A 13,514-nucleotide genomic window follows, 5' to 3' on the forward strand; every position below is an offset into this window, starting at 1 on the left:
AGTCGTTCACTGGCTTCCATGAAGTATTGATTCCAAAATAACTTCAAAGCTACTTTAGAAGTGGATGGAGCGAGGAGGGAGATGAAGAGTGTGAGTCAACGGAGCCGATAAGAGAGTGTGTGTGTGTGTGTGTGTGTGTGTTGAGGGGCGAATGCTGTTACGGACTGGCAGGAGAATAGACATTCCTGAAAAAATGCATTTGCTAGATGTTAGCTTTTGATACTCGCTATCCTTTTAGCCTCCATGTTTTCTACTCGTTTACAGGTTGTTTAATGCTTTGAGGTCTTTCTGAGTGTCGCAAGACTACGTTGGGTCTTCTACGTTTATAAGTCTACCTGCATGAAAGTATCAGGTTTTCTGTGTGTGTGTTTTTTATTGCATAATTGACTCACTGATCCTGACCTTTAGATCCCCCTGTTTGTTTTCAGAGCTACTGATTTCTTATTAATCGTTCTAAGACAAATGTCTGCAACCAGTTTAACTAAAGCAATGTGACACATATTCTGAGAATAACAGGAAATTCATCCAGAAAAAAAAAAATCATCAGAAATCAACATTTACCTTGTTCTTAAAGGTATAGTCACCCAAAAATAAAAACAAGTATTTTATTTACTCAGCCTCACATTGTTCTAAACTCCTTTGTCCATACAATGAAATCAATTGAGGTCCAATTTAGTTTGGACCCAAAAATTCAAAAATATATATATCTTGCTTTTTATTCCACAGAAGAAAAAAATACATATAGGTTTGGAAAGATATGAGAGTAAGTAAATGATGATATACTTTTCATTTTTGGGTGAACTGTGCCTTTAAGAAAGTAAACAGGGTAAATTTTGATTTCAAGTTTACTTTAAAGGCCATCATAATCTTAGAAGTGACAAATGTGTGGAAGTATCTGGAGGAAGTGACCTCATGCTGACAGAAGCAAAGGCCACGGAACAGAAGGGCAGTCAGTAAACACAGATGGACCCGACTTCACACACTCCGAACAAGGAAACGGATATTTACATACTTAAGCCAGCTGACACAATTTTAGCTACCAGTAAAATATGAAATCCTGTTGGGATAGTACAAATACTAAACTTCTGAAGTAAACAACTCAGATTCTGTTCCAATTCTACGAGAGAGAGAGAGAGAGAGAGAGAAAAGAGAGAGAGAGAAAAAAGAGCGAGACTTCTACCAGAGAGAAAATCTTGTTTAACCAATTAGTCATTTCACAGTAGCTTGTCTAAATGGCCTCAAAATGCCATGGCCTGGAGTTTTCGCCTTCATTGCTGGTAGAACTCAATAGATAGAGTGAGCTGTGGGTTACGGAGATGGTGAGAGAGAGGGGAAAAGACATAACAGATGATAAGGGGGGGGGGGGGGGGGCTGTATTACTGTGACTCATTGTGACATTAATATTGAGTGGCATTGGGTCAAAATGAGCTGGATTATTTTCTGTGACTCAGTGTTGCACTGGCATTGTTTGAAAACAACCTAAATGTTAAACTATGAAATAAGGTTAAACTAACCTATAATCAACTCGCTGTTTTGTTCAAAACCCCCAGCTGTTAAACCAATGTTTTCAGCTCAGCGCCAGTAATGTTTTAAAAAATAAAAAGGTTCTACCGAGGGTTTCTTTATTCCACATTTGTGTTAAGCAGTCATTTGAGCAATTGGGGGATCTATGTCCTGTCAAAAGCCTCAATGTAGGAGTCCGGTTGGATTTGAGCTTGCTGTTTGCTGAACATAGACTGAAAAAAAAGCTTCCTTCCACTGTAGAAAAATGAAGTCAAAATATCACAGTAATGGTCATTGCCGATTATGTCGTTCTTTGACTCCGTCGCAAGCACAGCTGGCAATCATGATGTTACACCCCGTTTTTTTATAGCATCTAAGTTACTAACTAAAACCATTGGGAAAACGAACACTTGAACATATATATGCGTGATAAGAACTACTTAAAATGACACACCAATTTTAGGGAAAAAATTATTTGAATTGTATTTAGATTATTTAGATTGGCTCACGTCCCATTCGATTCAATGGAGGGGGCGGGTTTATGACCTATACTGCAGCCACCCACCAGGGGGCGAAATGTTTTGGCTTCACTTTTCAGGACTTGTGCGGCACACTTGTGTGAAAATAATACTTAGCAGTGTACTTAGCAACCACATAGAAACCACCCAAACCATCATAGCAACCAAATACAGTATACTAACATGCTGAAAACCCGTCAGAACACCTTAGCAACTCGATTGCACCCAACCAGAACTCCCTAACAACCACATACAAACATTGTGAAAACCTCCCTGAACACCTTAGCAACCAGACAGAACATCCTAGCAACCCCTCATTGAACACCTTAGCAACTGTATAGCAACCACCCAGAACACCCTGGCAGCCACAAACAGTGCTAACAGACTGAAAAAACCCTTAGAACACCTTAGCAACCACATTGCATCCAAACAAGAACATCCTAGCAACCACATACACACATGCTGAAAACTAGGGCTGGGCGATATGGCCAAAAAAAAATATCACGATATTTTTTTTTATATCAGTCGATATCGATAATTATCGATAAATGTCAAGTTTAAAGACAGATTTTTACTCCTAAGTGAAAGCTGTAGAAACCAGAGCATTGTGTTTTTAAACTATCATCTGAATCATCTGAAACTATTATCAGAACATATCATGACAAACACTTGCCAAACAGGGAAACATTCACAAATCCGAGGTAGAACATTCAAACGTGTAATTTTTCCTTCACAAAATAAATATCTTTATTTCAGTAGTATTAGCTTGAGTTAGGATGCAGATTTACTATATATACAATTTATGTTCATTAACAAAAACAGTAACATCTGTTAAAAAGAAAAGTAACAACATTATTTTTATTTGGTAAAATGTAATATTCTTTAGTTTTATTAAAATGAACCATTGGTCATCCAGCATCATGCATTTAGATCATGATAACCACAGATAAAATGTAACTTTATGGTTTCTATGGTATTTATGAAAACCAGTAGCCTAAATACATTATTAAAAACTGTAATTATATTCCATTAGTCCTTCAATACATCGTCTACATTAATAATATTATACAATTCAATATATATATATATCCCACATTTCATGGTGCAGTTAATATTACTAGGCTAACGTTACAGTAACGTTAAATCCGTGGTAAATGATGGGAATGTGTAGACGGAAAAGCCTTCTGACTGTATCGTTGCGCTCAGTGTTTCTGCTGTTCGTCAGCGCGGTCTCATCTGCCTTTAAACTGGTTTAAATCCCTGAGACGTGTGTTCCTCGCTGAATTCAAGCGCTTCTCACTGGATCTAGTGACCGAGACCGATCAGAGTAAACGCGTCTGCTCTAGTGAACTCGCGCTGCGCTGCCGTTTGGACTTTGAGCCGAGCGGATAAACGGTCCGTGTGGCGCGCGCGGTTCAAAAGAGATTCGTTCCGCTTTTGGCGCGAAAACATTATCGAACATTTATCGAACTCTTGATATCGTTTTATCGAGAAAAATTATATCGCGATAATTATCGTTATCGTTTTATCGCCCAGCCCTACTGAAAACACACCTGAACACCTTAGCAACCACATAGCAACCAAACAAAACACCCTTGCAACCACTTACTAGCATGCTGAAAATCCTTTAGAAAACCTTAGCAACCGCATTGAACCCAACCAGAACATCCTAGTAACCACATACAAACATGCTAAAAACAACGTAAAACACACATAGCAGCTGCATACAACCCCCCAGAACACCCTAGCAACCACATATGGCTGAAAACCCTTCAGAACACATTAGCAACTACTGTATATAGCAACCATCCGGAACACCCTAGCAACCACATACTGTACAAGTTGCTGAAAATCCATCTAAGCACATTTGCACTCATATGACATCTACTCAGAACACCATAGCAACAACATACTAATGGCTAAAACCTCATCCAAACACCCAACAACTGCATAGCAACCACTCAGAACACCCTAACAACCACATACTAACTGCTGAAAACCCCTCAAAACACCCTAACGACCACATACTAACTGCTGAAAACCCCTCAAAACACCCAACAACTGCAAAGCAACCACCGAGAACACATTAGCAGCCACTTACTGTACAAACATGTGGAAAACCCCTCAGAACACCTTAGCAACTACCTAACAACCACCCAGAACATCCTAACAACAATATACAAGCGTACTAAAACTCCTGATAAAACCTTACCATAGCAACCGCATAACAATCACTCAGACCAACCTAGCAACAATATACAAGAATACAAAAACTCCTGATAAAACCTTACCATAGCAACCACATAGCAATCACTCAGAACAACCTAGCAACCACATACAAACATGATAAACCCCTCTCAAACAGCTTAGCAACTGCATAGAAACACCTTGGAATCCTACCACAACCAACTCACATTTAATTTCATAATATTTTTTATATTCCATAAAAAAATATATATTTTAATTAAATAAATACCTATATGAAAAAATTATGTTTTAATGGAATATTATTTCTGATACAAATTTAACTCTTCTTAATTATCATGCAATAGCTACAGCTGTCTTGAGATAGGCTACTTTTACACTGTTGCTGCGAGTTGCTTTTCTAGTCCACGGGTTGAAGCGAGACCACCTTGGACTGAGATTGGGCCCACGCCCACCCCCCTCTCGGACTGAGATTGGGCCCACGCCCACCCTCCTCTCGGACTGAGATTGGGCCCACCCCCCTCTCGGACTGAGATTGGGCCCACCCCCCTCTCGGACTGAGATTGGGCCCACCCCCCTCTCGGACTGAGATTGGGCCCACCCCCCTCTCGGACTGAGATTGGGCCCACCCCCCTCTCGGACTGAGATTGGGCCCACCCTCCTCTCGGACTGAGATTGGGCCCACCCTCCTCTCGGACTGAGATTGGGCCCACCCCCCTCTCGGACTGAGATTGGGCCCACGCCCACCCTCCTCTCGGACTGAGATTGGGCCCACCCCCCTCTCGGACTGAGATTGGGCCCACCCCCCTCTCGGACTGAGATTGGGCCCACCCCCCTCTCGGACTGAGATTGGGCCCACCCCCCTCTCGGACTGAGATTGGGCCCACCCTCCTCTCGGACTGAGATTGGGCCCACCCTCCTCTCGGACTGAGATTGGGCCCACCCCCCTCTCGGACTGAGATTGGGCCCACCCCCCTCTCGGACTGAGATTGGGCCCACCCGCCTCTCGGACTGAGATTGGGCCCACCCTCCTCTCGGACTGAGATTGGGCCCACCCCCCTCTCGGACTGAGATTGGGCCCACCCCCCTCTCGGACTGAGATTGGGCCCACCCCCCTCTCGGACTGAGATTGGGCCCACCCCCCTCTCGGACTGAGATTGGGCCCACCCCCCTCTCGGACTGAGATTGGGCCCACCCCCCTCTCGGACTGAGATTGGGCCCACCCCCCTCTCGGACTGAGATTGGGCCCACCCCCCTCTCGGACTGAGATTGGGCCCACCCCCCTCTCGGACTGAGATTGGGCCCACCCTCCTCTCGGACTGAGATTGGGCCCACCCCCCTCTCGGACTGAGATTGGGCCCACCCCCCTCTCGGACTGAGATTGGGCCCACCCCCCTCTCGGACTGAGATTGGGCCCACCCCCCTCTCGGACTGAGATTGGGCCCACCCTCCTCTCGGACTGAGATTGGGCCCACCCCCCTCTCGGACTGAGATTGGGCCCACCCCCCTCTCGGACTGAGATTGGGCCCACCCTCCTCTCGGACTGAGATTGGGCCCACCCCCCTCTCGGACTGAGATTGGGCCCACCCCCCTCTCGGACTGAGATTGGGCCCACCCCCCTCTCGGACTGAGATTGGGCCCACCCCCCTCTCGGACTGAGATTGGGCCCACCCCCCTCTCGGACTGAGATTGGGCCCACCCCCCTCTCGGACTGAGATTGGGCCCACCCTCCTCTCGGACTGAGATTGGGCTAGTTTTGATTAGCAATTGGCCGGGTTTTGTTGTGCAGATCTGGCAACCCTGCTTCAGACATTTGCATTGCACACCCGGCAGTTGGGGTTTGTAGTATAACAAAATCCAAACGGCACGATGCTTCTGTCCCTGTGGCTTTCAAATCAAACAAATAAGACGTTATGGAAATGTTTAGCAGAAGTATTTAAATTTGACTAAAACCTCCATCACATATTTGTCAATTCAAATGTTATACCTCAGTTTTTTTTTAAAAATCAGCAGGGCTTTAAAAATAGTGAATATCTTATTACCAGCATTGTCTTTTGACTCAGAATTTCTGTTCATGCTTCGCTAAGTTTTAATGCTAATGTGCATGTGGTTTTCTCACCGCTGATGTATCTACAGCCATGAGCTCTTTGATTGGATTGCTCTTAAGGGAGTCTGTTAGAATAATGTGAAGAGGAAAACAGAGACAGAGGAGTTAGTGTTCTAGGAGAAGGAAACGGCATCTAGTCTTCGGTTGCAGTCAAATCTGTGTGCTGTGGGGGATGCTGGTGTCACGGAGCCCAAGGTTAGGGGGTCAACAGTGATTGAGGTCGAGGAGTCAGCAGCCCTCGGCCTTCACATCTGTGGAATCTGGAGAAAGTTGCTAATGCTGGCTTAGTCCAGACAATGTGAGTAGAGTTTCCAAAAGTTTTCAGCACATCAGTCAATGGTGTCAATTCACGGTCTCCCACCTGTGTCTGTGTGTTTACAGGCTATATATGGTACAAAATGACTGGATATATCCTAAAAACATTTATTGAGCAATTATGGTTTAAATTGTAATGGTAAACTGCTCATAAAACAGATTATTAACAAGTAACTGAACTAATTATAGAACCAAAATGAGTGCTGAGAAAAATGCATTGTCACAGTCATCACTATATATAGGTTAGCTATCCTTGTTTTCGGCTGTGCACAAGAATCAACATTTTGCCCAAAATGTAACACTTGCATATGAGTTGCAATTCAGAGCGTAAATGCGTTTATCCCGCCTCTGCACTGCAGTGAAATCGTTTAAATGTGTGACGTGTACACTGTGAGTGAACAGCTCAAGGTAAAATAAATCTGCATAGCATCTAATGTGGGTTTGCGTGTGCTGCTGATTTTATATTGATTTTGGATGAACAATCAAGGCACATTTTCTTACATATGTTTTAGTTCAATGTCCAATAAACAGTTTAACTGATTTGCTGTGTTCATTTCTTTCACTTTTTCATATGTTTCTGCTAACATACACACAAGGTTTAGGGTCAGTACTAAAATTACTAGAATTACTAGTACTAGAAATGTATAGCCTAGAATGCATTAAATCAGTCAAACGTGACAGTAAGACATACGTTAATAAAACAACAACAACAACAACAACAACAACAAAATAAAATAAATGCTGTTCTTTGAACCATTTATCAGAATCCTGGCAAAAAAAGTGTCACAAAAACATACGCACGCACACACAGCATATTAAAATGATTTCTGAAAGATTATGTGAAACTGAAGACTATATGAATGGCTGCTGAACATTCAGCTTTGCCATCACATATTTTACAGCTTAAAAAATTAGAATAGAAAACTGTTATTTGAAATTGTATTAATAGTATTTAAATTAATATATAAATACATAAATAAATCTTAAAATAAATGACTCTTTCTGTATATCGAAACGCCAGTAGGTGGCAACAAGTGTATTAAGTGAGAGAGTCATTGAGTCGTTTTTTTCTTCAACCGATTCGTTCAAAAAACTTGATTCATTGAGAACGAAATAATACTCGGGTTTTTCCTGCTGCTTTGCTTGGAAACATTTTGCTGGCGGAGCAACAACAAACGAACTAATTGGCAAGGTTTTTTTTAAATGTAAGTTATTCAGTTTTAACTCCTTCTTTAGTGAACTGCAATTTTCTTAGCATCAACACGTTAATGTGATATTGCAAAATATTTGATAAGTTGGATGTGTAATAAGCAGGGTAATATACAGTTAGCTAGACATAATCACAAAATAAAACCTTTTAAGATCTTCTGAACAACTTGTCGGGGTTGTGCTAATGACTAACACTAGTTAGGCTAGCGTCTGACTGGAACTGCATATCAACTGTGGCATTCTCACCAGCGAGCGGACTCATGTTTTGGAGGTAACTTAGAAAGCTGCAGGCAGCCATGTTTATAAATGTCTCTAATTCAGCTTGTCTGGAGAGTTTTTTTGTTTATTGGTCAGACTATGGAATGTGATTCATAAGGTGCTTTATTCGAGGCTAATGTAATGGCTGACAGGGCGGCAGGTGAACTTTCTCCCCGGAGCACTTTTAATTTGTGCTACTTGATGCAGCGGATCCCTGAAGGACACAGATTCCAGGTTAATCTCTGAGGGATTCAGAGCCTAGCGAGGGACCGAGAGCAAGTGTGTGTGTGTGCGTGTGTGTGTGTGCGTGTGTGTGTAGCGCTGGTACAGTATTTGTCAGTGGACTGCACAGGGATTTGGGAGTCGATGTTAGATGAGGGTCCCTGGGGGGGTTTAGCTTTCTGGTCATCCCAGTGCTGTTTAACCTGTGCTGCTGAACTAAATGGAAACCGATATGTGAATGTGTGAAAATGTCAACATTTGCTGATTCACATTTCTTTTGTATGTTTCGTCATGTGAAATTAATTACACCACCAATGATGTGCGAGTGTGTATGAATCTCTCATTGATTTTCATTTTGCACTGTGGATTAGTAGCCTATTGCTTCTTTTCACCAAAGTTTTTTTTTTTTTTTTTTACAGTTTTCCTTTTTTTCTTTCGTATACTTTTCTCTGTCTCTAATATTCTGCTGTGTTCTGATCCTCTCAGATGAGATAATGTGACATTTGAGAAGAGGTTTGACTGTGAAATTTGACTGGCAGGACTGATTCTTTCTTTTCTTCACATGAGTCAGGTGTGTGTGTGTGTGTGTGTGTGTGTGTGTGTGTGTGAGAGAGAATGTTAGTTACATCTCACATGAATTTATTGCACTGCTCTGAAGACAAGTGGGTTGTTCCTTTGCTTCGAGAAGAAGGTTATTTGAAGGGGCTTTTAAGCGGCTCTGCTCAGGTTATCAGTTCAGAGCAAAGGCCAGCGGCGACTTGTATTTAGCATATCGACATCTGCGGGCAAACGATTTGCTCTCATCGGCTTTTAGAGAGTCTACAGCATCAGTGACCTCTCTATTGAACACATTTACCTATTAAAAAAATCCTAAATTGTATTGTAATTTATTCTATGGTTGGACAATGTAGTGAAAAATAAAAAATAAATTATATTATATTAAACTAGGGCTATATATTATTATTATTATTATTGTATTAAGATTTTTGATATGGAGAAGATATAATACTATCAAATGACTTAAAATAGTTTTTCATTCCAATCAGAAATGTTTTGCATCAGCACATTTATACATTTATAGTGGCTACTTCTGTCAGTATTTCTGAATGATGAAGCAAACCAATTCATTGAAAGTAATTAATTAACATCAAACTTTCCCTATTATACAGTAGTCTATTGTAATTGTAATAAATCTTAATTTATAATATTAAAATATTAAAATATATTTTGAGCAATAAAAAAAAAGTGTATTTTTTTATTAACACCAACATTATACCAACACCTAATTATTATGGCAAGAAGGACAACACGAATTGTGTGTTTGCTTGTATAAGAGCTCATGTCAGCATTTTTTTTTTTTCTTCAGGTCTCAGCGCTCAGACCAAACCGTCATAAGTTCTTCCCCTGTGGTTTTGTGAGAGGATATTTAATTTTAACCCATCAAATCTCATATCAGCCTTAGCCAGAATCGACGGTCAGACACTGTAAGGTTATGCGGCTGTCACTCAATGGCTCTACCAAAGCTGAACTTCCCGAAGCCAATTGCATTTAATTCCGGGCTTACATCCTATATTCCCAGGTGTCCTCGTAGATTTATGACGTGAATCCAGACCAGTGTGTGTGTGTTCATTGTAGGCGTATGTCTGTCCCTCAGAGATCCCACACATTACCCGTATGCTCACAAGCTGATTGGCTGAGGCAAAATGAGATCCCTTTCCCAGAAGCACCTCATTTCAAGGGGAAGTGAGCAAAGATTGTATCACTTAGCAAATAGGTACCACTATAGATTTTTTCGTCCTTGCCTTCCTTCTCTCCATCCACCCTACCTTTTCTCCCTGAATTCATGGAGCCGGGGAACGAGGACAGCTGTGTGTGAGCTGCCAGTTCCTCAGGGAAGGTTAACCAACTGACCACTGTTTGTTTAGCTCATTTGAGCTGTTTAGCCAGACGTGGCGATAGTGGATAGATAGAAGATGAGAAGAGAGAACACAAATGAATATAAATAATATATACCTGTCGTGTCCATGTGTGCATTTCTGTTTGTTTCCTGTTTAGAAGGGTTATATGATACTCAGATCAAACACTGGGATCATACTGACAAACAGTCGATTCTTCTTCATATCAGCATGCGAAGCGTGTAGAACGTTTAGACCTGGTCTCAGCCTCCGATGACGTGCTCTCATATTGTTTACAGACAATCTGATGCAAATTGTGAACAATTATGGCAAGAGTTATATCAAAACAGCAAGCTGCAATATGATTATTTGACTTTATGCAATTTCTGGAGTGCACAGGCTCTTGTCATTCTGCTTGTCACAGTGAATGTATCTGAGGAACAGCTACTGTAGTTCCCAAAGCCTCTGAAGTTTATATCTTTGAAGTATATTAGTGGGTTTGAGTTTTTTCATTTAAGTGTAACTTTGCCAATTTTTAACCAGCTTTGTGTCGTTACAATATGTAAATGAAGTAGGGATGCTCTGATTCGTTTTTTTTACAGCCAATATCGACGACTACCGACTACACGATCATTCAAGCTTCATATAAGTGATATGTACTGTAGGCTCTCACTTTTAACTTTACACCCTGAAGGCATTTTAAAATGATTTCACATGATTTCAAGTGGCATACTTAAAAGTAATGGCTTACTTTTAGTAACTCTACTAAATGTACATGGTCTAAAATTTTGAAGAAAATTGATTTTGATTATGTTTTGAGGTGCTTATGTCACAACACCAGAAAAAAAAAAGTCATGCACTTTTATTTTGTTAATACTCGTGCTTAACATGATGACTATTATATTGACAGGTCATAAAGTCAAGTTTGGTTTTTCGATGATCTTCCAGCGCTGTGTCAGTTGTGTACTCCTATTCTATGGTACATCAAGACCTCTCAATCTGAGCGGGCTCCAGATGTAAAACATTTTCCGATGGTTCAACTTTAAAATGGAGACTGCTCTGAATAAAGTTGTGATTTACTATATGGTTTACTAATGTTTCGCAAAGTTACGAAACAGAACATTGCGCAAAAGCCTCATCTGTATACTTTACATGTGCGTCAGTAGCAAACGGGTTTACCTCTTCAAATTACGATCGGTTCATGAGATCGGGCAAATTTAGGCACTCGTGATGGAGCCATAGAATGTGATTATCATCCGATACCAATTTGTATCCCTAAAATGAACAATGTCTTTCTCCGTGTTACCTGGGCCGAGAAATTCATGGTTATTTGTCAGCAAAAGTCTTTTGACACGTCCAGGGCTTTGTCCAAAACCTTTCTAAAAGAGCCAACAGCTCACATTGACCAGGCTAGGAGACCATTAAACCATTCAACTTGCTAACGCTGATTTTAGGTGGTGTTTTTTAACCATTACTACATTCAAGTTTTAAATACTCAGAACAAGATGGCTGCCGTTGGTAGTCTCTTTAAAGGCCCATTCACACCAAGGATGATCACTATAACGGTAACCATAACTATAAAGTTTTAATAATCATTCTAACACTTTGAAAATAGCGATGTCTACTACACAATTATCGTTAATAACACAGACAAACAATATTTTTGTAATATTCAATAATGATTTCTTTCCCTGCTGATGAACGATAAAAACAATCCCAAAAACAAGCCAATTAGAATCCACCCTACTTTAAAGAGCTTGAGCATTTAAAGCGGCGACGACATAGGTAATAAACAGAAATTTATCGTTCCTCGATGTTGACGTCAATATATTGAGTGGTTGTCGTTCTAGTTATCGTTTTCTCTTTCTTTCTTTCTTTCTTTCTTTCTTTCTTTCTTTCTTTCTTTCTTTCTTTCTTTCTTTCTTTCTTTCTTTCTTTCTTTCTTTCTTTCTTTCTTTCTTTCTTTCTTTCTTTCTTTCTTTCTTTCTTCCTTGTTAACTTCTTGAAGTCAGCATGACTCAGTAGTTACTTCAGTGTTGATGTATTTCTGAGTGAAACGGCAGGGCTTGATTATAGTGCACCTTCATGCCATCTTTCGATAGTAGCAGACCGGTGGTTGAAGAGGAGGGGGTGTTCTGGCCAAGCCGTCATACTGACGTCATCACTGAAGGAGCACCGATCCAAATTTCCTGATTTTGACTAAAGATTACAAAGACAAACAACATTTTGTCCTGTGCAGATTAACTCGCACAGATGAATTGTTCACCACAATTGTTCAAGACTAATGTGTGCTAACAAAGTAAATATGGTCAATTTTGATTTCATGTTTTATTTTTTCTAGGTATTCCAGTGCAGCTAGTTGATACAACTGTCATTATTGTGTTAAGATGTTAAATCAGCAATGATATTTGACAACAGTGGTTCAATAAATTTAGCTTGTTTAGCACAAATTATGCTAAAAATTAATTTTCCTGTTCACCCTTCTAATTAGCATATCTCATAGATTTATGTGGAACCTACAGCTGTTAATATTCATGATGGCAGTGCATATAGGCTAGTTTGTGTGTGTGTGTGTGTGTGTGTGTGTGTGTGTGTGTGTGTGTGTGTGTGTCCTACTGTGTGTGTGTGTGTGTGTGTGTGTGTGTGTGTGTGTGTGTGTGTGTGTTGTGAGTGTATCTTTGGTTGTAAACAGTAGGATTGTCTCTGGCTCTTGTGTTTTATGGTCCTGCATGAAGCCGCTAATGCGACATGCTGGCTTGTTAAACCACCTCTTCCTTTTTCACTCTCTCTGTTCCTCTCTCCGCCCTTAACCCTGACCATGACTCCAGCGCTTTATTGCTCTAATGTTGTCCTCTGTTCCGCTCGGTGTCTTTCCCCGCCTTCTGTCATCTCCTGCTCTCTTTCCCTCACACACACGCACACACATTCTTCAACAAGAGGCTTTCTGTCACTCTAAAACATCGTAAGATTGGTAAACAGTAAGAACTTACTGTGGCTAACAGTGATGTACAGCACAATCAAACAAAGGGGTTTCATTCTTGAAACTTTTGATAATTTACTGATATTTGTGGTCCATGTGTTTCCAGAAAGAAACAAGACAATGTATTTTTCGCTTACGTTGTTTTTGCTGACTGCATACGGTGCAATGATGTGGTTTGGATTCATGATCTGGTGATGACTCACAATTCTTTTAATAAATTGGTCAAAAAATTATTTACAGTACAACCTCATTATTAGTTTGAATCAGTCAAATTGTTTTGGCAAAAATGTTATGGCAAAAAA

At 40.7% G+C, this 13,514-nt stretch overlaps 1 protein-coding gene across 2 annotated transcripts in view; it reads left to right on the top strand.

The window, feature by feature from the left end:
• ptprga (protein tyrosine phosphatase receptor type Ga) overlaps nt 1-13,514 on the top strand; it is a 280,191-nt gene that overhangs the window by 23,953 nt on the left and 242,724 nt on the right. Inside the window, exon 1 of one of the 2 annotated variants that reach the window (XM_079597965.1) lies at nt 7,718-7,853. The exons of the other annotated variant lie outside the window; for it this stretch is intronic. The gene's annotated coding sequence lies outside the window, so the exon portion shown is untranslated. Of the gene's footprint in view, nt 1-7,717; nt 7,854-13,514 lie in introns of those variants that run through there. 2 annotated transcript variants of the gene reach the window in all.

This window comes from Phoxinus phoxinus, assembly GCF_949152265.1.
Source record: "Phoxinus phoxinus genome assembly, chromosome: 22".
In the NCBI taxonomy this organism is placed as follows: Eukaryota; Metazoa; Chordata; class Actinopteri; order Cypriniformes; family Leuciscidae; genus Phoxinus; species Phoxinus phoxinus.